Consider the following 25,653-nt stretch of genomic DNA (forward strand, 5'->3'; position numbering starts at 1 on the left):
ATTTCTGTTTTATATTATTTTATAGAATTAGGTATGATCCACTTCGTTCTATTTCTATTATTATGTTCGTGCATAATTCAATAAACTAATATAAAACAAAAAACATTGTGCGTCTATTATTTCCTTAAAAAAGCTTTTCCGGCAACCTAATAATTGATCGAGCAAAATTTCCAGCTAACTGCATTCTGAAATTTGAGATGATCGGTGTCAAGAGAGCGGAGCGACGACTAGTCAGCAGGAATCCGTCGAAAGTCAATTAACTAACACTGGTGTGAAAACTAAGGAAGAGTCGTCGTGAGGCCGCGTGCAGAACCGCGGCAAGGCCCTTTGACAAGTCGCAGTTCGCGGCGTCAAAGAGCATTGTTTTAGCGTACGAACGAAAGGGAAACGTCTACGAATAACACCCTGGAGGCTTGTGACTCATCGTTGACTGCCTCTAAATGCCGAATTCCTCCGCTATTTATAGTCCCGCATCGCTGGCACACGCTTATGCAAACAATTCGCGAAGATTTTGCGCACGCGAGTAAAATTGATAAACGCCATTGTTCAAATCTCCGTCATCATTCGTTGTTATGAAATATCGATCGATAATTCGATTTTATCTGTCATCCCGACGAAAAATTAAATGTAAACGCTCTTACTGTCGGTATTTTTAGCGTAGATCGTTTGTCAAATTGACTGCAGTCGCGATTTTACCTGAAACGTAAGGAAAAGCTAAATGGTCGGACAGCGGATGCCAAAATATCTGCCCTCGCGTCGAGTGCCAAGAACTTGTTGATTGAACACGCGAGTGAGAAATGTATTACACGTTCTAACGAACCGCTGTTGCCACGAATTCGCGCTACCTCACATCGCGTACCGAGAAAACAATTAGAAATAGAATCCTCGTTTCCGATTCTCGCTTCTCTGAATTCTAAGGAATAACACAGGTTTTCCGTTTTATATCTTCTTGGACCAAATTCAAATTAGTCGACGGTGGAAAAAAAAAAAATAATCGGACCGAATGTCTCTCTGTTCACTTCCGTGACGTTTTCCGCAATTAGCTATTATGGCGAAGCGTGTTATGCGAGTAAACGTCATTTTTCCGGTAGAACGAACACCAGGTTACATAATATCTGGTCACAATAAAGGGCAGAGGTGCGTGGCATTGCTCATTTTTCCGGTGATTCGTTTCATTCCTCCGGTCGATTCCACCTTTCCCTTTTCCCTCTTTTATCTTCTGCCGCGCTCGCGCGGAACGCGAATCCCCGATGGTCAGTCGAATCAGGGGAAAATATCGCACCAACCTTTCGCTGCCTCTTTTTTTTTCTTTTTTCTTGCCTTAAATGTATACAGATACGCGATAAACCTTGGCAATATCCGCAAGAAAATGTCGCCAGTTTTATCGAGCTAGCAAATGGCACTTTTGATGCCACATTTGCTAATTTTCACACTCAACTGGGAAAATAATGAACGTTAGAAAGGATGGTTGCCGGGGAAACGTAAAAATTACAGTTTCGATCTGTGCAAGACGCGAATCCGCATAACCAAAGTGTTAACTCTCTGCTCTCCACTGACATCGTGTTTGTAAATTAACGATATTCAAATGATTTCTCCTATTGATTCTCACACAAAGAAAAAGAAAAGGAAGAAAAGAGGAAAGAAAAAAGAAAATACAAACGAATATTATACATTTGCAATTTCGTCTCCTCTCGTCAAAGTTTCGCCATAAAAGTAAAGTGTTGAAGTTCCTGGTCCGATCGCGTCGTAAAAATTTTGCTATGCAAAGGGTCCATCAAAGCCGATCGATATTTACACCCGGCCACTTTTATTAAGATCGAGAATCGATCACTTACCATATAATATACGTATTTCTCGTCTTCCCTCGTCTCTACGAAGGACGAACACTTCCCCCCCCCCCCAGTTTTTACTGTTCCCAGCCCCTCAAATTTGCAATTCCATATATATGAAAAAAAATCGACTGTACGCCGACTTCATATGCACCGGCGTGTTTACCCAGAAAGCGTCGCGAAGAAATTCATCGATAGGGCCCTTTCATCTCGTCGTGCACCTATATACTTGGTGTGCGTTCAGCAAACGTGTCGGGAATGTTCGCCAGGCTGGACATCGCACGCTGTAACATTCAATGCCCCGAGATCAATTTTTATGGACACTTCGCAGCCGCCGGTGCATCCGACCAGCAAGCTGATGGAAACTGTTATTCCGCTTCCGTAACGACGATTTATCCTCCGGCCTGATCGCCGACGATTCAACAATGAAAAACGGGGATGGTTGCGGTATCGGCCATTGATGGGGTTGTTGATCTTTTCAGTATGGGAAAGCGGCAGTAGATTTTGTATAACTTTCCTTTTCTTTCTGTTCTTTTTTCCATTTGCTGCAGGCTCTTGCATTCTATCGTTAGTATTTAACGAGCGAATTTGTAACACGAGAATTTTATTTCGGGAGATGAAACGGGATTGGGTTAAATAAGAGATCGAAAATAGTTCAGTTATTAAGTTTTTGTAAACTCTTACTATTGGATTGGCAATCGTTTAGTTGCCAACCGATAGGATAGAACAGTCTGAACGATGAAGAATTATGAAGAAGTAAAGCGAACGGCCATTCTGTTGATTTTGTATCTTGATGCCACTTTGTATGAGGTATTTGCTTGACAACTAAGTGATTGCGAATTTCGTCGATATCGCCTAACGACAACATTCTATTCTATTGGGTTGGCTACTAAGTGATTGCGGGTTTTGTCATTAGGTGGCAATAACCTAATAGAATATCTCATACAAAGTATACCCAATAGAATAGAATTTAACGTTTGTCTGCCACGAAATATTGGGTTGGCTACTAAGTGATTGCGGATTTTGTCATTAGGTGGCAATGACCCGATAGAATAGAATTTTGTCATTAGGTGATATGACAAAGTCCGCAATCACTTAGTTGTCAACCAAATATCCCATACAAAGTATACCCAATAGAATATAATTTTACGTTAAAATCAAACGTTTGTCTACCACGAAATATTGGGTTGGCTACTAAGTGATCGCAGATTTTGTCATTGACACCTAATAACAAAATCCGCAATATTTCGTGGCAGACAAACGTTTGATTTCAACGAGGGTTTCGGAACGGGGAAAGTTGAATTAAAAATAATTCTGAGATCGATTTCTTGCTACGAAACTTGCTAAAAGATTCGCTTGCTTGCGGTGAGCTTGCACTAAATAGAAATATTATTCCGAAGAAGATGAACAGGAAGCGTGTCTTGAACTGTTATACTGTAATTTGGTTTGAAAAGTGCTTTACCTTGTAATTTGTGGATGATTTTGGCACGGAGAACCAGCTCTATCTTTATTCTCGCAGACCGTAGTTACTTCATGTTTCGCATGTTACAGTGATAACAGATGACACGATATGACGACTGATTGTTTTAGTTTGCGCGGTTTAGCGTAAGCGATGCACACGTAACGAAGGATATTATCAGTTGGAAGGCGAAATGCAAAGCAGAGCTAGTTAGATCGTGTCGTTGTCGCGTTGATGCGCCGTAAACACACAGCAAACCATTGATAATTGCGATGAACGTACGAGCTTTGCGACGAGTGAATAACTTTTCACGCGATTCGACTCGCCTCGTCGATCGACTTTCCACCAACAAAATCCTTTGATTATGTGTCATATCGATAATTGTCCTTTCGTATTTTCTTCGAACTTAAACAATTTTCTAACGATGCAAAAGATAGGATTCAGGGAAGAAATAATCCAAAGATCGCACGTGGCTTAAAAGCTTTTTCCTTCCTCATCAGCAAACGTTATTTTTGATATCGCGCGAATATATCAGGATCCATAATATCGCACGAATAATCTGTGATATCGCAGGAATATTTCCTACGAATATTTTAATTTATCATATCGCGAAAGACCGAGCCCAGGCTCCTAATTTAAACGACAAACGGTGTCCACGTGTCTACAAACCGGACGTATACTACATTGTATCGTGACACGCGACGTTTTTATTAGAAGATGAAACGGCAAAGCTGAAAGCTCGTTCAGCTTACGTGTTCCGGTCTCGATTCATTTGCACGAACAATCTCGCGACAAATCCTATCGTAGAAACGTAACGACCGGTGTCGATAACGACGTCGCGAACGCGTGACGGAAATTTTGGAAACTTGGAAAGTTTCGAGGATCGTTCGAGGTCGAGGAATTTCGTAGAATCGCGCCATCTCCGATAATCCTAGATGGCGAGAACTCGGCGAACTCTGCAACTTTCGCAGACACTGAAACTTGATAGAAGCGATCTCCAATAATCCTAGAATCGAGCGAACGATCATCGCGAGCAATGGCGACGTTTCTTCGGGGAGAAACTTGTCCTTAGTTCGCGTTCACGCTGGTGTTCGCGAATAGATCGCAAAACGCGTTCATAATATGCCCGTTGTTGCGTAGAACGAGCAAGCAACTTGTCGGAGAACAGCGAAGATCGTTCCACGCTGTTACTTGTAAATAACTCGCCAACGATTCTACGTTCGTCAACGGGACAGAAGACAGTTTTAGAAGCAAAAAAAAAAAAGATAGTTCCATGTTCATCGGCAGGATTGATATTTTTACAAGCAGCAAGTAGTTTCATGTTCACTGGCAGAATGGACACTTTACAGACAGCGAATAGTTCCATGCTCATCGATGGAGTAGACAGTTTTATAAGCAGCGTGTAGTATCAAGTCTATCGGCGGAATAGACATTTTTACAAGCAGCGTGTAGTTCCATGTTCATCGGCAAAACGGACATTTTTACGAGCAGCAAGCAGTTTTATTTTTCGCTCACAGGATAGACGCTTTTACAAACGGCCAGTAGTCGTACGTTGTCTGTCGCGATAGACATTTTTACAAGCAGCTTGTGGTATATACGTATAACAAATTTGTCAACGAACAGCTAACATTATTCGTTTAGAAGGCAATATGTTAATCAGAAAGAATTCCCGACAGATCTGCTTTCCTTTGCGAAAAAGCTACTGACCCATTTCGCTAGATACGTGGCTTGGACTACTCGATAGAGAAAGTGCAAGAGAATAAATTCTTGAGGGCAGAAAATTCCCGCGTTGAATTGTAATACCTGCTGGTGCACGATACGATGAAAATTTGATACTGCAGCCACCTGTACCCTATTTTGTTTATTCGCAATCTCTTGATAACGAGGAAGCTAGTGATTTATATAACAGTCATAGAGGGTAGCCACGGTTTACATTCCTGCAAACTGCTGTTTCACAGTGCCGGTTAACGTGCACGTTGCGTTATCAAGGCACTTGTCTGGCTGCAACAGTTGTTCATTAACGGAGATGGTTACTCGTTAATGAAAAATCCCATGATCGAAACACGGTCGATCGCGTTTAACGAGAAAACTTCGCCCTAATTGCAGCTTTTAATATCGCGCAGCGTGCTTCCGCTGTATTCTCTTCGACGAAGAGCTAGAGAATATTCAACGGAAAAAGGAAAACGAAAATCCAGGAAGAGTCTGCAACGTGAAACGGTGCTATCCTGACTGGTCATCTTACGCCTTTCGAATAAGGAAACGAGGAATCAAGAACGAGTAAATTGAAAGAAGAAAGAGAAGCATAGAAAAACGGAGAAAATAGCGGCAGGGAAAAAATTATATTGCGTCTCCTCCTGGCCGTGCTTTTCTTTTTTCACCGTGTCTTCCCTTCTGATAACTCAATGTCGCCGCACTGTCTCGGAACTTTATGCTAAGCGAGTTGACGAGGGCATTATCTTCCCAAGAGACGACACGCTAACTTCACCGCGTACAGGCTAAACACGAGCCGAGCTTTATTAAATCCAGTTGTGATTCAATTTGCCCAGCGGTCCTGGGAGAGCCGAAGAAGAGGCTCGGTACGGACCTAATGAAAGCCACCACGAAAGGATATACTTTTTTTTCTTCCCCTAGATTCCTCTATCGTCTCTTTCTTCTTTCATCCTCGCCAGTTTCACCGCTGTGTCGTGGATAACGCGAGAACACGCGAATGATGATTCGATTAGGAGCCTTTAAAAGCCGCTTAATTGCACTGAGACCGGCGAGGAACGACGCGAAGGCCGTGTTGCGCTTCCGACGTTAGCCTGGTGGTGGCTGAAAGCAACGTAAATGCGTCGTTGAAAAAGCTGCGAGGTTGGGTAAATGAGTTGCTGGCCTCCAACCGAGGAGTAGATTACGTTGAGGAGAATTTCTACGCTCGTGCAAGATGCTGGTTAAGCTGCTGCATGATTTCAGGTACAGTTCGCGATATTTTCTGCTTGCGACATGATCTACGGCTGGTTTTACGTAGAAACGTTTTCGTGTAACGTTTTAGTGGATGCTACTGTTAAATTCATGGTCCTATTTCTTTCTCTAATCTCTTTGCTTGCTCTATGTTTGCAAAAGGCAGATTTAGGACACGCGTCTTCCTTGCTCTTCGCATTTTACGTCACTTCGTTCCTGCGAAGCTTCTTCATTCCCCTTTCGACGATTCTTGAACCATCTTAACGAGACTGCGACAAGTACCTGTTTGTTAGGTCAATTGAATTATCACTGCGAACCATTCGAACTCTATCTTCGCTGAGTTTCGTGTCTGCTTTCATCACGATTGGAACGTAGTATCAGAGCGTAATCCAGAGTTAAATCTACATTCCGGTAAGACTAGATATCAGAGAAGTGATTAAGCGAAGGAGCAACAGCAGCGGAATTTGAATCTGAGAATAGCAAAGAACCAAACGTTCTCTCGATCTCGTCAAACTTAGGTATTCACGACCCTCGAAAAACCAGCGGTACGAAACTGTATTTTCAATCCCATCGGACAAAATGGTCGTTCGACCAGGGCTCTCTTATCGCCATCTCTTTTAGCCGAGCGAGAAACTCCGTGGGATAGCAACCGGGTCAACATTTTCACCGACACGGAACCTTTGGCCGGATTCGCGCACGTTCGCTGCCTTTATCCGCTAGTTTTCTTCAGCCACGTCCAGAAACAGGTCTTTCTTCTTCGCCACGGCACCGCCCACATCGATGAAAAGAGACGATCTCGCGGCCATCCTCGTAACACATCTCGAGCAAACTTTTCCTCGATGCTGTTTCCCTTTTGTCGACCGCCCCCGGGGATATTTCGTTTAGCTTAAGTTCGTCGCTCCTCCGGGACCTTAACCGCCACTTTCTTCGCTGTTTCTTTCGCCCGGAGGCACGACGCCCGCCCCGCAGCTGTAATCGACGAGCCTACCACCACCCGTATATCTGTCCTCGTTGCCTAATGCACCACGTTGTTCGACCTTACTGAATCTTTCACGAGAACGTTGGCCGCCCTACGAATTGCGTCCGTAATTTGTTGTCAAGAGATTTCTTCGATACGACACTGGTGGGGCTCGTTTCTGGGGTTGAAACGAAGCGACAGTGGATACTTTTCTCCAGTTGTTTACAGCAGTTCAGGGAGAGTTGGAACGATTAAGAAACGGGTTTTATGTGGTGAAAGGTGATGTTATGGTAGAGGAGAGCGAGTAATGTAGACAGTAATTGTATTTAAATGTTTCTCGGAGGAAATGCGAAGGATATTAGGTTATTATTAATATTTAGTTAGGGTAGGTACCCTTACAGGATCATAGGTAACTCGGTCGTTGATTTTCATAGATGAAAATTTAGATGGAAATAAGAAATTAGTTGTTGGTTAGATTACAGCGATGAATTTTCTCGTGTCCTTTTATTATTTTCTGCTTTGTTCTATTAAGTTATCTAGAAATTTCCACCGTAACAACGGCCGTTGTTTGAAATTTAATTCACGAAAAGATCGCGTTACTTATTTGATAACCTAATAGAAGAAGAGTATAGGGTGAAAGGAGAAAGGAAAGATGGGAAGGGATAAAAGAAGAAAATAAATAATAAATAAAATAAGAAAGATAGAGATCTGGCGAAAAGGATAGAAAAATAAGAATAGCGTAACTGCTTGTTTATTATAGTTGTACGCGCGTTACACCTGCGAAGGATTAATCATCCGAGCGCCATTAACCAAACCTTTTCCTAAGCACTTTTTCCACGACTCGTGTAGAAAATTCAATTACATTAAATTAACAAGACGTTTCGAGATCTCGTTAACGTCAAGAAGCGAGCTTTTTATATCGCAACAACAAAACCAGCTTGACAAGATTCTACGAAATCTTTCCTCCCTGATGGTCGTTGTATTTCTCCGACGTTGTCCATTTATCCTCATAACTGAGAGAAAGTTCCAAATTATCCCTATGATTTATTATATAAACCGACAAATTCGTTCCACTGGTTGCACCAAGGGATTTATCAAGGCCCCATAACGATGTCAGATTTTTCCAGGAGAACGATTACATTTTACAACATGGTGTTTTTATTCGCGAAGAAAAGATCGCGATTAATCGCCGACAATTACCGAGTAAGTATTACGACATGCTTCACTGTTCCTTTATTGTTCGAAGATATTTAAAGTGGTCAGCGATAACGTTTCCTGTTGCGCCTGCAGGGCAGATTCGTATGACCGCTCGTAACGCGAATACTCGGTCACGAATTCGCCTTTATCAGCGCTGGATTAGCGCATTTTTCTTTACACGCATCCACTTCTTCATCGTCGTTTACTTTCAACGAACTCGTATCCGAGCGTCTTAAAATCAAACGGACGAAGTCCATTTTTCATTAATTTCGCAACTTTTTAAATGGCATCTATTGGATTGGCAATTAAGTGATTGCGGATTTTATCATTAGGTAGTAATGACAAAATCCGCAATTACTTAGTTGTCAACCCAATATACAGGGTGGTTGGTAACTGGTGGTACAAGCTGAAAGGGGGTGATTCTACGCGAAAAAAGAAGTCGAAAATATAGAATAACAATTTTTCGTTTGAGGCTTTGTTTTTGAAAAAATCGACTTTGAATTTTCGCTCGGTACGCGTGCACTTTATCACGTCTCGTTATAACGGATCTCACTGTAGATCGTTGCCTCGATGGATATTATCGCAGTTTAAGTTTGTTTTGCCGTAACGGAAAATTAAGAATACAGTTTAGTAAGTATTTTATTATATTACAGTTTAGGTAATCATAAAGTTTATTATTACAAAAATTGCTGAAAATGTTGCCCATTCTGCCGAACACATACCTCTGCTCTTCTAATTAAATTTCTATGAACACTTTCTGACGTATTCGATTGTTTTAAAGTATGAAAGGCTACAATAATCTTTTCTTCCAATTGCTCGCAACTTACGATTTCTCCAGAATAGACAATTAAAGTGCACGCGTACCGAGCGAAAATTCAAAGTCGATTTTCTCGAAAACAAAGCCTCAAACGAAAAATTTTTATTCTATATTTTCGACTTCTTTTTTCACGTAGAATCACCCCCTTTCCGCTTGTATCACCTTGATACTTTGGAACAAAAAGTGCCACATTGAACAGTGAAACATTTTTATTAGAACATCAATGAAAAAAAAAAATGAGAACAAATCTTGTGCATTGTATTTGCATCCATATCTTTGAGGGCTAATCTACGAATATTATTATAAACATAAAATAATCGTAAATACTGCTTTATAATCATATAATTGAAGTTATTATTTATTATTATTTTGCCATTATATGCTTTGAATAATAAAAGTACTCCCGTGGCGTCCTGAGCGTCTTCTCTGTACTAAACACTCATCAAGTAGAGCAATATCGTACAATTCGTTCATCTTGCCAATTATAATTCGCATTGAAAAGCGAATATGTTATCCGATTATACCTCCTTTCGACCATCGTTGCAGTTGGTAATAATAAAGAAAAAATTGCAGACCGAATTGAAATTTTTCTCGATGGAAGCAGACTTCGAAACGAATAAAATTGGAGGGCGGAGCGTGGCTCTTTCGTCTGTCTGCAGAAGGATAAGAGTTAAGAGCTGGAATCGGTGCTACCGTATCCAATTAATCGACTGAAAGGCGACAGGAAGGCGCGAGCAAATCGACAAATGACCGGAGATCGATGCAATTAAACGCGGTCCGGTCTATCGGTTGGCGATAAGCGCTCTAATATTAGTATCGATATCGGGTGGTGGCGTCCCGTTTCTCGTCGTGCCATCGTGCACGCCATCGACTCGGTGATCTCTGCCGTCGTCGCTGTGAGCCAACCTGCGACCAACTCGGTGATATTTCATCGAAAGTATTCGACGGTGAATTTTTCATCGAGCGAACGAAACTGGCGGCAGCCAACCACGAGCGACGTGGCTTTCACATTTTCAACGAACGCCATAACGCGAGCTAACACGTGACGGTGTTGCATCCATAATCCATTCGAAGCTTTCTGTATGCGCGTATATACACACGGGATAGGATCGTACGTTTACACAGCTTTTATTCCTCCAGATGCCACGGCGACTTGGAAAACAGAAGCCGCGTCTTTTTTCAGCCGGCCAAAACGAACCTTCCACGACCACGGTTCCAACGTAATTGCATTCCGTCCGATGAATGCATGTTAGAACGGCGAAATTTTGTAGGCGCACGTGTGTTTTCTCTTCGTCTTTTTGTTCCCCGATGTTTGGCTACACCCCGAGGGAAGGTTGCTGTATACTCGTTCGAGCCTTGAATTTCTACGCGGGGTAGATGAACACGCGCTGTCTGTTTTATTAGGCTCGTTTACGAGTGTTTCAGAATTTTTTTAGATTATTCGAAAGCCTGGACTTACGGACACACAGTGGCAGCAGTTTCCATAACACCCGTTATATCGCGATACGTGTTTCAAGATTTTGTTTCCTCAAGAAAAATCGAAGCGAGGATTTCTCTGTACTTTTCTCCAAATTATCAACCTTCCTTTCAACCATTCGATTGCCGCTGACCCGAGAATCGCGAGAATAATGTTTATCTTCTTCTTTTCACGTTTTATCGTGTCATTTCTTTCGACGCTTGCCCCTGATTTTTCTTCTTTTGTGTCGAGTATTTTAATTATATTTAATAGTACTCGCTTCACAAATACAGAGAATAAAGTGGATCGTATTAACAATGAATGACCCCGGTTCAAGCAGTTAACGGAAGAGGTGAAAGGACGTTCGAGAACCGTAATAGGGTTAAGAATGCAGAATTCGAGAATTATTTCGATGTTTCAGATTGTTATAAACGCTTCATTTATTTCGCAGCAAAGTCAAGTGCTTTTGTAGTATTTGATCTTTAGTTTGACATTTGCCCCTTGAATTTCGGAGTACTAACACAATAAATCTTCGGTTAAAGAACTCTTGAAAGAAATTATACGTGCTTGTTTAGTCGTAGTTGTTTCTCCAAGTTGCAGTCGAAAGGAGAGACATTAAGGAAATTGTATGTGATTAGATGATTGCTTGTTTCTCCAGGCAGCGATCATTAAGACGTATCCTAGACGTATGATTTATGGAGATGCAGCCAACAAACGTGGTAAAGTGTCCGCCTATGTAAATAAGTCGCGTTTTATGATCTAGCTCGATGAGTAATACGACGAAACGGTTGCGTTTCCCGAAACCTTTCGGTTTAATTTAAAAGCGGAACGATGAGGAATAAATAGAAAGTCGAGTAAAGACGACGTCATCTCGAAGACCAGTGATACAGCGGATGAAATCATTCATTCACGTCTCCTTTATACCTCCGTCACATCCGTTTGTTCCATAAATTATTTTTTCGACTACTTATTCTAACATTATTAAAAAGTAGTGTTACAAAGCAATTAAATTTTACGTAAAAGATAAGCCGTTCCATCGTCGGAATTATTGTCACGAAAAACAAAGATATTTCGCGAAAAGGAAATAGCGGAACAATAGTTGGTTATGTAACAATTTTTGTTTGTAGTCCTGTTGGAAGGAATTATTTTCAGCACGCATACGTATGGGACGAAAAATCGATTTGCACGAACGAGTAGCCAATCGATCAAAATGAACGAGGTTGATTAAAAGAGAAGCAAAAAAAAAAAAAAGGAAGAAAGAAAGAAAAACAAGTTCGTAACACCGTGTTACGTTTTTCTGTTTATTTTTTAAAATAGTCCACGTTTGTTTGTCATCTGTTACGTGGTAACGAGAAACAAATATTTTAGCGTCGATTACGATGACGAGTATTCTATCCATCGTATTGTATTTTAATCGAGTCCCTCGAAAGCCGAACTAATCAACCCCTTTGATAACTTCGACTATTTCGTTACTTTGGTAAGCTTATTCGCTATTCATTAGCTTTCGTAAGCTTATTACGACAAAATCATATCATAAATATTCACGAGTCACAGGGTATAATCATAAAAATACTATTTATAATTAACACCGTCACTTTTATCTGCTTTGGAATTTACAAAATTCATAAATTCCGAATTCCGATTTACGAAACAATTTATTTACATTCCAATTAACGAAACACGTGAAATTTTCGATCTTGTCTATCGTATTGTATCTATTTACTTCGGCCTGATGGCTTAAAAATTCAACGGTTTTACATATGTAGCTTATAAACATTAAGACTAACGCTGAGCTTACGAATAACTACAGTAGCATAATAAATATATCTCTCGTTATCCCTTTTATTTATCTCCAAATACTACGCCACATACCGTTTCTCGTTGCCTAAATGCTACAATAAATACAATAGCATGCCAGTGACTACCGTTTTGACCTGCTTCGTAATTACTGTAAACATTTCTTTAGTGCATTATTAATACCTTGGTTACGAACCATGGCGTATTCGCTATTATTCACAGTTTCTGTTTAACGAGACAAAAAATCGGCTTTCTTCCTCTTGCTCTCGTTACGAAGAGGACGATGAATTTAACTAATTTCGGTGCGCCTCGCTCGGAGGCAAGTTGCTGCGAGTTTCAGACGACGATCAATAGCCAAACGGCGTCAGGTTGCCCGAAAATACGCATATCGAGACCTGGATATTCCTTTGAATCGTTTCGTAAGCGTACGTGTTAGTTATGGTTTTCCAATCTAACGGTCGCAAACATTTTTTTCTTTCTTTCCTATTTTTTGGGGCGAACAGATAGCTAATAGCTAAAAAAGTCCCGTACTGTTCTATACACAGTGTGCAGTGGTGAGCTGTATACGTATTCCGTGGAACTCGTGGAACGATGACACTATAAAATATTTTCGAGTCTCTGCGAGCTTTTACAATTTTCAAATATGGCCTCGTCATTTTTTTGTTCTTTTTTTATTTATCGTTAAATTGTCGTAAAGCTTCGAAAAAGCTGGTATCACTGGAAATCGTTGTTTTGCTTCTGTGACGGTTGAAAAATCGTCGATACAGTCGTACGTTTGCTCGCCGACATAATATTCCAGTGAACCGGAACGCGATGGTTCCTTTGCCGATTCGGAATATCCGGAAGCAATTCGTTCGAGTGGATCTGCAGCAAAGTCGGTTCAGGGAGTGGCTTTAAATTTAGACCGCGAGATCGCCGACTCTTTTAAAGATTTCGGTCGAGGCCGTTGCTTGAAAATTTCAAAAATAATTCTCGCCCCAACGGCCATAAATATTCTCATCAAATCGCGCTTCACCTTTTGCGATTCCTTCGCGCAGTATTTTAAGTTTCGTTGTACAATCGTCGACGAAAGTATTCAAGCACCGATAGAAAGCTTTCACGAATATATTACGCCACGTGAAACATTGGAAAATTTGCAATTTCCTATAACAAGCCGCGATTATCGCGATTACATCGCACAGGTTTGAAACGAATCCGAAAATCTGTATAAATGTTACACAATTTGCTGCAAGTATATTCTTCGTAGATGCTATAGTAGTAAATATCACATTATAAATGGTTCAGTAGTAAATATTTCAACGATCAATTATTCATTATTCAACGAGACCTTGTAACTTCCCTACGCGTATCGAAATTGGATTCAAATTTTACCAACACAATCACGATGGTCTCCGGTTACAGGGTTAATGAAATTTCAATGTATTTTACATAACGCATACGGTACACACATTTGCAGATCGATTCGGAATTTCACTGGCGTAATACAAATAATTTTTATAACACATCCGATAATATTGACTTGACAACTAAGTGACTGCGGATTTTGTCAATACCATCTAATAACAAAATCCGCAGTCACTTAGTTGCCAACCCAATAGGTTCGTAAGAAGTTTCCGCGGTAAATGTGTTCGCGTACTCTCATGAACCACACGCGTAAATGTCCACTGCTGAGAATTATAATGCGTGGTTAGTACGTGACATTTGGAAAGACCGCAAGTGTGACTTCTTGCCAGCTTCAGCGACAAAGCGAGTGTATTCGTCACACGCGAGATAAATCAAGTTGAATCAGCGTTGATCAGCGGAGTAAGTCGCTGCTGAATCCGGAATAAGGTTAACGATAGTATTTATCGGGTCGTTACGTGGCATTCACGCAGTTATTGGCGGAGCACCTGCGGCGTTTCCTTAGACAGGTACAATGTCAACGTTTTTCACTGCGATTACGCTTGAATCAACACGGCCAGACGCTTATCGCGCCCTCGAGATTAGAACGCGAAAGTCAAACAGATAATTGAAACGTCTGATATAATGTTTCTCGCAGCGTAAATTGCGCTTCAACTCGCCGAGGAATTTAATACGCCCCCGCGACATAAAGGCGGAAACCGTGGTCGATAGTTGGCAACGTGAGATACGACAGGGTTAAGCTCGGATCAATGAGACTCCGTAGAGACCATCGTGGATCTTTTGGGTCTGCTGGCGAGAATTCGAGATCGGAGGAATCTAATATAGGAAATCTTCTGCAGAATGAAAACGCGAGGTTTGAGAAAGATCAATGAATTTTGAAGCTAGATATATTATAGCACAGGTTTTTTTTTAGAACGTAAAGCGTCGTTGGCAAAGTGATTAGCACACCTGCTTTCAAGTCTGAGGTGATCAGTTCGATCTCTAATTGGTTTGGAAAAATTTTCTTTGTGTTTCTCCCGATATTTTCTACTTCTAATTACTCGTACAAGCGGAAACTCGATTTGCAGTAACCTCGCTTTTTTAAGACTCGACGAAATTCCAAAAGAATTGCTGGAATACCGTGTTCCACTTAATAGACTTTTCAGAAGAATAAGTTTCGATAAAAGTGTGGGAGTTTTTCACATCGGGCAAGAGTAGTCTTGTTTCCTTTGAAATTCACATAGCAGAAAGTTGAACTAGAAACACGGAAGATAGAAAAACGAATATTCGTTGAAAATCTCGGAAAATGTATATTACCGACAATGAGGAAGAGATAAAACAAGAATCAAAAGGGTGTGTTATATATTCGAATGAATAAAAATAATGCGAGATACAGCAACGAGAAACAGAATACACAAAAAGCCTAATTTTTAACAGAGAAACGAAAAAGAATAAAACAGAAGACCATTGAGAATTTCAAAAATGTCGAATTAAAACGCGTCCTAAAATGATACGAACTAATGAGAAAAATGTCTGTTACAAGAATCCATCGATCAACCAGAGAAAGTCGAAGAAGCAAGTACCGTGTAGCACAAACGAGTACACATCGACATCCCAAGGTTATTTATTAACGAAGTAAAAGCGATTTGTATCAAAATGCTATCGGTATATATCGTTGTCGTAACGCGATTTGCACAAGTTTATCGCGTAGGCGAGCGAACGTCGCGATTGATCACGTAATAGAAGGTTTAAACGGCATTCGAAAAATGCTGAAAAACGACATGCAGCTCGTTTTATCGAGTCGTTCCGTGCAATAATTATATGTGCGTGGATCGTACGCGTGTTGCTCCGGTTAACGTTGACGGGACTCTCTGAGCTTACAACTGACACAACTGCAGCGACTAATTTCGTAATACGAGACTACTACGCGCGTCTGGTGTGAATAGGCGAAGTTATTGCTTGCCCGAACAATCGATGGCCTGTTCCTGCTCATACGATTTTCCTGTCTTCATTCTCTTCGCTAAAGCGCGATTTAGATCTTTCATCTGTATGCTCGCGCTTGTTTGCTTTCAAGAACATCTCTGTTCCCTGCTTTTTCTTCTCCCCTTTTCCTCGTCCAAGTAATTTATAGCCGGGATATATACACAAGGTCGATGTTTCTCCGGGATTTCTTGTTCAGGGACAAAATTGATCGGGTCGACTATTTAAATATCCCGGGCGGAATTTATTTTTAACTCTGGATTAAGAAGCAATGGTATTTTTCGGGCTTCTGTTCGTTGTACGCTCGTATTTCTTTTTCAATACGCTGTCAGTGTCATATTTGCGATGAAGGGATAAGAGGATCGGAGATTTACCATCTGTGAACTATCTTCCTGACACATCGCGGAGACGAATCGCAGGATCGTGAACGAATCAGAGGCAGATCATTCCCGCCGAGATACGATGGCGAACAAAAGAAAGTTCGCAAGATACGAAGAGTAAAACGACGTCAGAACTTTACAAAGTGAATTTGCGTTTAATAGCGGCAATGAATAAATGTAATATACAACGCAAAATGATTACCAATATGCTAAGAAATTTTTAGTTAGAAGTTATACGCTGACATTCGTAGCGTATTAATTTATTCGTCACCGTATAATCTTAATTCGGCAAAATCTGCACGATGGAATTTAAATTTGAAAGATTAGCCCGCTCAAGCGATCTTCCTCTTTGTACGACTGCGTTAAAACAAGCCGAAAGCAGCGTTACAAAGTTATAAGGAAAAACTTGATAAAAGAGGAAGTAGCGAAACTTGGTTCGAGTAGCAATTACGGGCGAAGTTAGGTTTAAAGTTCATTCACCCTGTGCCTGGGAGTTCAGCTCTCGGCAGGAAACACAAAGCTCGACACCGGGCAACGAAAATCGTAATTCGAGCGTGTTGAGGCGCACGAGTCCGCCGTCTGATGCGAGCATAGATGGCCGAGCACACAAGCTCCGGATTCCCAGCGAGATTATATCAAGCGACCTATTCTAATTCGTGGCCTCGTGATCACAGGAAGATCCGGTCGATCTCTGTGAACGGTCAAGAACGTCCCAACTAATCCCTTCTTTATGCTGCTCTTTGTAAAGATAGGCTTTGTAAATTAAAGTAAAGGTAAGCGGAGTCTGCAGATATATCTCGCCAGAAAATCTCAATTGCCTATGTATTACGCTCGTTCATAAGCGTTAGAATATATTTTGGTTTCATAAAAAACGCGTAACTGTTGAGTTGGCAACTAAGTGATTGCGGGCTTTGTCAATACCATCTATTGACAAAATCAGCAATCACTTAGTTGCCAACAGAATAGTTCGAATTATCGGACAAACAATCGATCGATCGGTATTTTATTTTTATCGCAAATAGTACATTTATTTGTGAAATTGCATTATGATTCTGACTGTGGCTAAAAGGTATACGGATTTTCCTTTCGAAATTTAATTTTTCCCCGGTTTTCTTAAATCGAAGAGATCTCGTCGTTCCTCTTCTAAATTCTCCGCATAATAATTCACGGAAATCGTTCTGCATATACAAACGTCAAGATCTTTGCGGTTACGGACAAATCTTAAATCAAAGATTTAAGCGCCACTCTTCTTCCAAATTCCCCGCATGATATTTCATGCAAATTATTTTGTATATAAGTATCAAGATTCTCGAATTTTTCTCGCAGTCATTATTTAGAGTTTCAGCATTAATTACAGTCAGGAAAAAAATGCTCGACAACCAGTGGCTACGGGTATCGCTAAAGAAAGGCGAAAGGGTTAATAACGCGAGAGCAGGAAGAGAGAACGCGCGTTTAATATCGATTCGATCGGAGAGCGTACGGGTCGCGCGGAGTGCGTCGCGACGCGTCGCGTCGCGCCGTCCGGCAATCGCTTTTTGCCTCTTTTAATCGGTCCCGTATACCGACACACCACCTCCAATCGATACTATCTCGCGTGTAACACACAATTGGGAGGAAAACGTGTGTGTTCGGCCCCGCTGTCTGCGTGACCCGGCCAAGATTTTCATAAATTTTTTGACGAATATTTGCCAGCCGGCTGGTCTGCGTGTAGCCAGATTTTTGTAGAAATAGACACGGCGTTGTGTAGTTTTTATCTTCTCTTTCGTTTTGCCGCTTCTCAGCGGTTCTCATTGCTGCAGGAATTTACCGTAACTCGATGCTCGACCGGCAAACACGTTCATAGTAAATTCTCCTTACGATACGATGATCGGGCGATCTCCTATTTCGATTAAAATAATAGGGGCGGTTGAATAATTATAACACTGATTTTACAACTTAAATATGTTGAGAATTTTGGATCCTAATAGCCGAAATAATTGTATAGGAACACTAAATTTACACTTAGAATTTATATTAGAATACTTGTATACTTATTTGATAAACGATTTCAAAGATATTCATCGATACACGTTTGCACGTGTCTCGGCGTGTTCTTTGTCTCACCTTCTTCCATACCGTGTTAACCGAGCAGTTTACATTCCTTTGTTTTCGAGACGCCGCGCACACACATCTTCCACATACAGATATTCGCATACAAGTGTCACTACCACGCAGCTAGTCTAGCACATAAAATTATACATATTTCAATAAAATATACTCTTCATTCCAACAACTTTTTCTCGAGGAATATAAGATGAAGAACGACCAATAAGTTGAGATGTTTTTATATTCGAAGGGATGACAGCAAGTGAGTTATGTTCTGTGACGGCGATGTTTATGCGCAACTAGTGATAGGTGCTGATCGTCTCTTCTTCTTGGTCCAATTTCTCGACTTGAAAGATGTTTTGTAGCAATTAAGGGCCTTGACGATAAAGTAAAAATGCTTAATTTTATATCAGTTGCTTAGGATCATTGCTGTCCGACTATTTGTACAGCTGTTGGCCGTCTTGACCGAGGGATGGACTTTTGTATACTTGATTTAACAGCCACACTACTCTACTCTTGCCAATTCCGACTTCTGTTCATTTCTAGCTTTTGATACATAAGAATCGATCTTAAATCCTGCCAAGACAAATTACTTGTCAGTTTATTTACCGTAAGATGATATAAATAATAGCAAAGCCCAAAGGAAATAGAAAACATAGCACTTGAAACATCGCCAATTAGCGCAGTTTGTCGATAGTTCGTATCGTGAATTGCTATGGTCAATGCTTATCTCAGAAAATGTGTTTGTGTTTTTATTAGATCTCTATCCGTACATAATCAAACATCTGATATAAAGAATCCACAGACGTCTATAAAAATCTTTGTACATTCTATGGAGTAGAAGGTTACTTTTATCCAAGCAACGTGTTACAAATTTTCGTTGTAAAGTTTTATTTTATTTTATACCGAGAATTCACGCTGAAACATCTTTTATCGCTGTTTCACGCTTATCGCTACATTCGTTATTGCGCTGGACCTTATTTCATTAAGAAGATATCACGTTCGTAAGACTTTCTGAGTAACTGTAAATGCAACAAACCAGAAATTTCTTGAACGAGTCACTATTTTCGGGATGCTAGCAGTGTGCAAGCGTACTACGCGCAAGTGGCTGCTCGGTTCTTCCGAGAATCTTCTTGCAACGAGCAACTCCATCCAAACGTAATCAAACTCCAGTGACCACTTGAAGACTGGCGTTTCCTCGCGACGTTTGTTCAAGACTCTGAGTTTTCCATTTAAACCTGGCAACGTTCTCGGCGGTATTCGTCCTACTTCTCTCAAAAGCCAAGCAATTTTTCTCTACTGAAATTACATTCTCCGTTCGACGTTCGCAAACTTTCTTCCCCGTCTTCCTTCCCGTCGTCATTACGCTAATACAGGTCGCGCTAATCATGTTCCATTCTACGAAACCAATGTTCGGCTGTGTTTCGAATACGCGTCTGAAACGGCGGACGAAAAGCGGCGCGAACGACAGAGATGCCTTCGCGTTTAATTGGAATTTCGACGGGGCACGATCACGCGGCCGCAATTTAGAGGCGGCTCGCGGCGGAAACGCAATTTCCCCCAAGTGATCTCCCTTCGTGTCTTTATTATCACGGTGTGCCCTACATATCGTTCGATAATTGCAATGCAAATGAGGCATTTGCATGCAGGCATAATACGCCGTAGGTGATTTGCATACGCAGGGAAAACCATTCGTATGCGCCGCGTAAAAAACGCTGCTAACTTTTTCAGTCGGCAGAGGCGTCCTCGTAATGATTAACCGTGAATCGACGACTTGCTCTCTCCCTTTTGTCTTAACTTTCGTAAAATGGCCAGAAATTTGACATCGCCTCTCGGCCGTACGTACAGCCAATCTTCTGTTGATTTTGTTACAGTACCAAAACGATGATAATATGTTTTATTTCGATAGATTCTCCAAGCAATAGAAGAATAAGCAGATTTTTCTAACAAATTTTTCCTCCCTCCTTTATAGAACAGTGGTAATTCCAGTTTTCATCAACGATACATATTTTAGCATGTATTTATGAACGAGTAGCTTTCTCTGTTTCGAGCGATTCGCGAAGAACTTTAGACTTTTAACGCGATAGAACGGTAAGTTAATTTTGCAACTTCTTGCTTCCTGTAAAATGTCCACTGATAGATCGATGGTTAAAAAATGGACATCCAGTGGGGGGTATGGAAGAACGTGAAGAGCGGTGGAAAAATCGGAAATGTAATAAAGTTATCTTGCAATTGTCCTTTTGAAAGAACGATAGCCATATCCGAGTTAAGGCTTTGAAAGAATCGAGTTACGGCTGTCATTAATATTTCACGCGAAGAATGGTCAGAGTTTGAAATTCCGCTATTCTACGGGGACCGATTTATCGCTTTATCTGGAACAAAAGAAGGAAAGAAATGAGAAAAAAATGGCGAGAACGAAAGATTTCCATCGATTTATTCACTGTTTCATTATTTTACTACCTTCATTGAGGATTTTATCACATAATTTTACCGACTTCGCTCTTCGAGAACGTTTCCTTCTAGCGATTAATATTGGCTTGGCAACTAAGTGGTTGCGGATTTTCTCAATACCACCTAATGACAAAATCCGCAATCACTTAGTTGCCAGTCCAATATTTCCATCGAAAATTTCATTCTCATAAGAAGAAGGATATATTGGAGCGTGCAGCTGATTTACACTTGTTAATTAGTGTTGAAAATTGTGGATCTTAATTGCGGAAATAAAAGGAGAGGAACACTAAGGTTACACTTAGAATTCATATTAAAATAGTTTTAGATTTATTTAATGAACGATTTCCAGGATCTTCGTCGATATACTTTTGCACGCGTCTTTGTCTCACCATTCTCCATTCTCTAGAATCAAACATACGATAAACGCTTATTATCCAAGTTATAGTACCACGCCAGAATAATTTACTTATAATTCTCAATGAGAATAAATTGAAAAATTCTCCGAAATAAAAAGAAATCTTCCATACCACACTACCAACGGAACACTTACATTCATCTGTTTTTCGAGACGCACAAGGCGTTTCACACAGGTGTGCCACTACTACGCGGCTAATTTAGTTTGGCACACAAAATTATACACGTCTCAATAATTAATATTTGACAAACGTTTTTTCGACCACCGCGAACCACGTGGAACGTTAACAACGGCATTGACGTGTCGAAGGTTGAAAAATCTCCTTACACCTTTAGACTTACTGTTAGTCTAACGAAGGTTAGTCACTCCTGCGTAATCTCATTGTGGACTCCGAAAAACAGGCTGACTCAAGTTTACCGTGGGTATTAAAGTGACACGGTCGTCGAGTAAATCGTTAGTCTCTTTGCAACCGTCGATAAACTGAAGTTGAAATCTTCCATTTTCCTTTGAGTATTGCTTATCGAAGAGGGACGAAGTGGCTGAGTTGTGAGAGTTTGGTGTCGAGCGCAATAAAGTTCATTTAAGAAGTACACAGGTAAATGAATAAAGGATAAACTAGAATATTAGCGGAGATTCGATAACCAAAGTCAAAGCGATTACAGACTTTGCCAGATTCTAATATCCAATGATCTTAGCCAAAAGGAAAATTTAACGCCAACTCGATTCAAACTTAATAGTTGTAATCATTTACGGAATTAAACGAGCGCTATCATCACCGAACATTTTCTATATCCATTGCACGAAGGGATTAGATTTCAGGAAATTACATTTTCAAATTTACGCATATATTTGTACTTACTTCGCATCGATGGAAAAAGTCACTTAAGAAAACCGACAAAAAGAAACTTGCAATCTCGAAAATTTTCGATCTTCTCCACTTTCTATCATCAGTCTTATTCCAATCTGCCCGCAAAATATCACGTTTCGTCGAACAACTCAAACATTTAATAACCGATCAAACCTTAATAACATTTTAGCAAATCGTCTCTCGTTTTCGACTCGACTCGAGGAAAAAAAAAGGAACATGGTCGATTATCGTAGAATTACGCATATGCTCACATGTTGCTTGTATCGCAAAAGACTGGGAATCGCGACTAGGAATCGCGACTAGGGCATCGACTGCAGTCAGCCTTGGCGCACTTCCGCTCGGCGCCCTCGCTCTCTGTCGGACGTCTGACTGTTGTTGGCCGATTTTGCACGCGTGCACCGGCACGGCTGCACCTGGCGCGGCGCAAACACGCGTCGATAAAGCTCTTGTTTGCGAAACGGCAACGCGAGGTGCTTGACACGCGAGCTATGCGAGTCCGATCGACGATACGAGGTCTCTATTCCTTTCTGACTATGTACCGCGATCTTTCTTTCTTTTTTTTTTCCTCTTCACGGTGGAACGAACCGGTATTCAACTAGCTACGGAACTGCGGGGGAACCGTGAGTGACTTTAGATCGTGGCTCGAGTATATTAAAACGTTGACATGTTCGCGAGACTGCAGAGAAAGGTCGAGGGCTCTTATAAATAAAATATCTATGCGCTCTTTACGTAATATCTTTCATTTATCATTGTGAAATCCAGGAAAATCGAAGTTTTGTCGTTTTCTTTGCGCGTAATACTTGAGAGATAAAGAACATGAGGAATTTTAAATATTTTTACGAACTTTCAATAACGAAATGACGCTAGAAATTAAATAACGACTTGTTTCGTTCTATAAATGTTATAATAAGTTTCCCATAATTGCATATATCAATGATCCGGTATCCGATGCTACAGTTACGAAGTTGTCGATTCCCCTAGGCCACGATGTAGTATAATACCATGAAGAGCCTAATTTATGGTACCCTCAAGTGTTATCCCTCATTATAATACTATCCTGCGGCACGCACGAGCGTGCTCAAGTATTTACGAGTTTCTATACGTGGACCCCATTTTTGTTTTTTTTATTTGAAAGAATTTTACAATCAATTCTCATTGAGAATTATAAGTAAATTATTCTGACATGGTATTATAACGTGAATAATTAGAATTAAACATTAGATTCAGCTAGAATCAAACATACGATAATCATTTATTATTCACGTTATAGTTAGAATAATTTACTTATAATTCGCAATGAGAATTGATTGTAAAATTCTTCCAAGTAAAAAAAAAAAATGACGCCCACGGATAGAAACTCGTAAATATTTGAAGATGCTCGTACATGTTACAGGGTAATGTCTTTTTAGCGTGCGGATCTGACGTGTCAATTAATTGAGTAACTAATGGGTTTTGGTGGTTGTTAACTCTTATGTTATATCTATTACTGAATTTGGATATTTCTTCTTTAACTGTAGGTATCTTAAGCTCGCGATGTATTGTTTCGTTGGTAACATACCAAGGTACATCTATTAAAGATCTTAGAGTTTTTCATTGGAATCGTTGAAGAGTTTCCATGTTGGAATTACTCGCTGTTCCCCATAGTTGGATCCCATAGGTCCAAACAGGTTTTAATATGGCTTTATATAGCATTATTTTTCTCTTCACGCTTCAGTATTATTTTTTAAATTTTGATTTAAGTTCTTCGGATTTATCTACAATGTGTCGTTTCCATGTCATTCTTCTGGCCAGAATCGTGCCCAGATATCTGACCGAATCTTTGTTTGGAATTGGAATATTATTTATGGTCACCTGTGGGCAGGATTGTTTTCGCAGCGTGAAGATTATATGACTGGATTTATTTTCATTTATTTTACAGCGCCATTTGTGGAACCACTTGAGCCTCATAGCGCTAGAAGTTTTGGATGATCGTCTTTTCCCATATCTTTTTTCTTTCACACGATGCAATGTGTTTAACTCCGAATGAAATTGAGTAGAATCTAACGTATAAAAATCGTTGATATTTCGTGGAATATTCTTCTCTCTAGTTACACAACGATACCTCGAGATATCTGTAATTGAATTGGCTATAAATTTGCAAATTGCTTTCATTAAATTCCCAACGAAAGAGGATTATGCGAATGTTTACACAATGCACGAAGGGATATAGATTTCTGGTTTGGAAGTAGAAGATAGAATTCTCCAATACGTGTTAATTATCGGAATTACCCCCAATCACGTTTGCCAGTTTTCCTATAGCGAGTCCTCGTACGATTCATTTCCCATTGGTTTGCTTGCTTTATACAGCAACCAGCCGCGTTGTTCGATCAATCCGCGTAACCTTTGAGCCAGAACAATGGCGCATTGAATGGCATCATACTCCACGACGTTCTTGTCGTCGGTGAATCAAAGTGAATCGCGTTCTGAAATAAGCAGCTCGCTGACAATACCTCGAACCCCGTGCACAACGTTCTTCGCCTCGGATACAACTGGCTACGCTTCCACTTTTGTCGTTCGAGTGCCACGAATTGACTCCATAAATATTTCCCTTTGGTCTGGTAATATCCTTCCTTGATTAACCACCGCCACTTTATGCCACACTTTTTATTTCATTAATAATTACAGCGCAACCCGTGTTTTCACTAAAGATAGGAAATATAGGATTATTTTTACATCGGTACATTGTTGCAATATTTTTGGAAAAAGTCAGCTTATGTTTGTACGAGAGAGAGAGAGGGAGGTAGTTTTAATATTGGATAAAAATATAATTATTTAACCGTTTGAGTCCCAAAAACAAAAATCCCATTAATGTGTCGTCGGTTCTTCAGTCGAATATTTACGCGGAAGAAGGTGCACGTGATCGGTTACGGAATACGTACGTGGTGGTGGGAGTATGAGAAAAGACAAAGAGATGTTTAAGGGACAAAGACGAATTAATCGGCAGTCGTTAACTAAGAGTCGAGTTGTGAGGAGTCGTTAGTTGAGAGTCGAGTTGTGAGGAGTCGAGAATTGAATGGAGAGAGTTGCTGAGTTGTTATGAGTTGTAAACTATTAGTTGTGAGTTGTGAATTATTCATTCAATTGTCTTAGTTATAGCATATTACTGTATTTAGTTCACGTTAAATAACCATCGTTTCTTGTTTAATCCACTGTAAATGGATCCACCTATCAATAAATTTATCACATAGGGTAGAAATCATTGGAAATCCTAATTTCTAATATTTCTGAATAAATAATCCTATATGTGTATATATTAGGTTGTCCAAGAAGTGTCTTTCTTTTACAGACTCGTCTTTTACAACGATGCATCTTTATATAAACATGAAACTTAATCTGTCGAACGTTGTGATCTTTATTTTGATAAAACAAAATGTAATTTGATAAAATAATATAAAACGGAAAATGCAGTGCGTCCATTATTTCCTTACAAAACGAAAGAAACTTTTCGGACGACTTAATATACAGGATGGTTGGTAACTGGTGGTACAAGCGGAAAGGGGGTGATTCTACACGAAAAAAGAAGTCGAAAATATAGAATGAAAATTTTTCGTTTGAGGCTTTGTTTTCGAGAAAATCGACTTTGAATTTTCGCTCGGTACGCG

At 40.3% G+C, this 25,653-nt stretch overlaps 1 protein-coding gene across 5 annotated transcripts in view; it reads left to right on the forward strand.

Annotated features, from left to right (window-relative positions):
* LOC100645828 (dystroglycan 1) overlaps window positions 1-25,653 on the forward strand; it is a 106,573-nt gene that overhangs the window by 57,096 nt on the left and 23,824 nt on the right. Inside the window, exon 1 of one of the 5 annotated variants that reach the window (XM_048405896.1) lies at window positions 25,032-25,108. The exons of the other annotated variants lie outside the window; for them this stretch is intronic. The gene's annotated coding sequence lies outside the window, so the exon portion shown is untranslated. Of the gene's footprint in view, window positions 1-25,031; window positions 25,109-25,653 lie in introns of those variants that run through there. 5 annotated transcript variants of the gene reach the window in all.

Source organism: Bombus terrestris, chromosome 5, assembly GCF_910591885.1.
Source record: "Bombus terrestris chromosome 5, iyBomTerr1.2, whole genome shotgun sequence".
Classification (NCBI taxonomy): domain Eukaryota; kingdom Metazoa; phylum Arthropoda; class Insecta; order Hymenoptera; family Apidae; genus Bombus; species Bombus terrestris.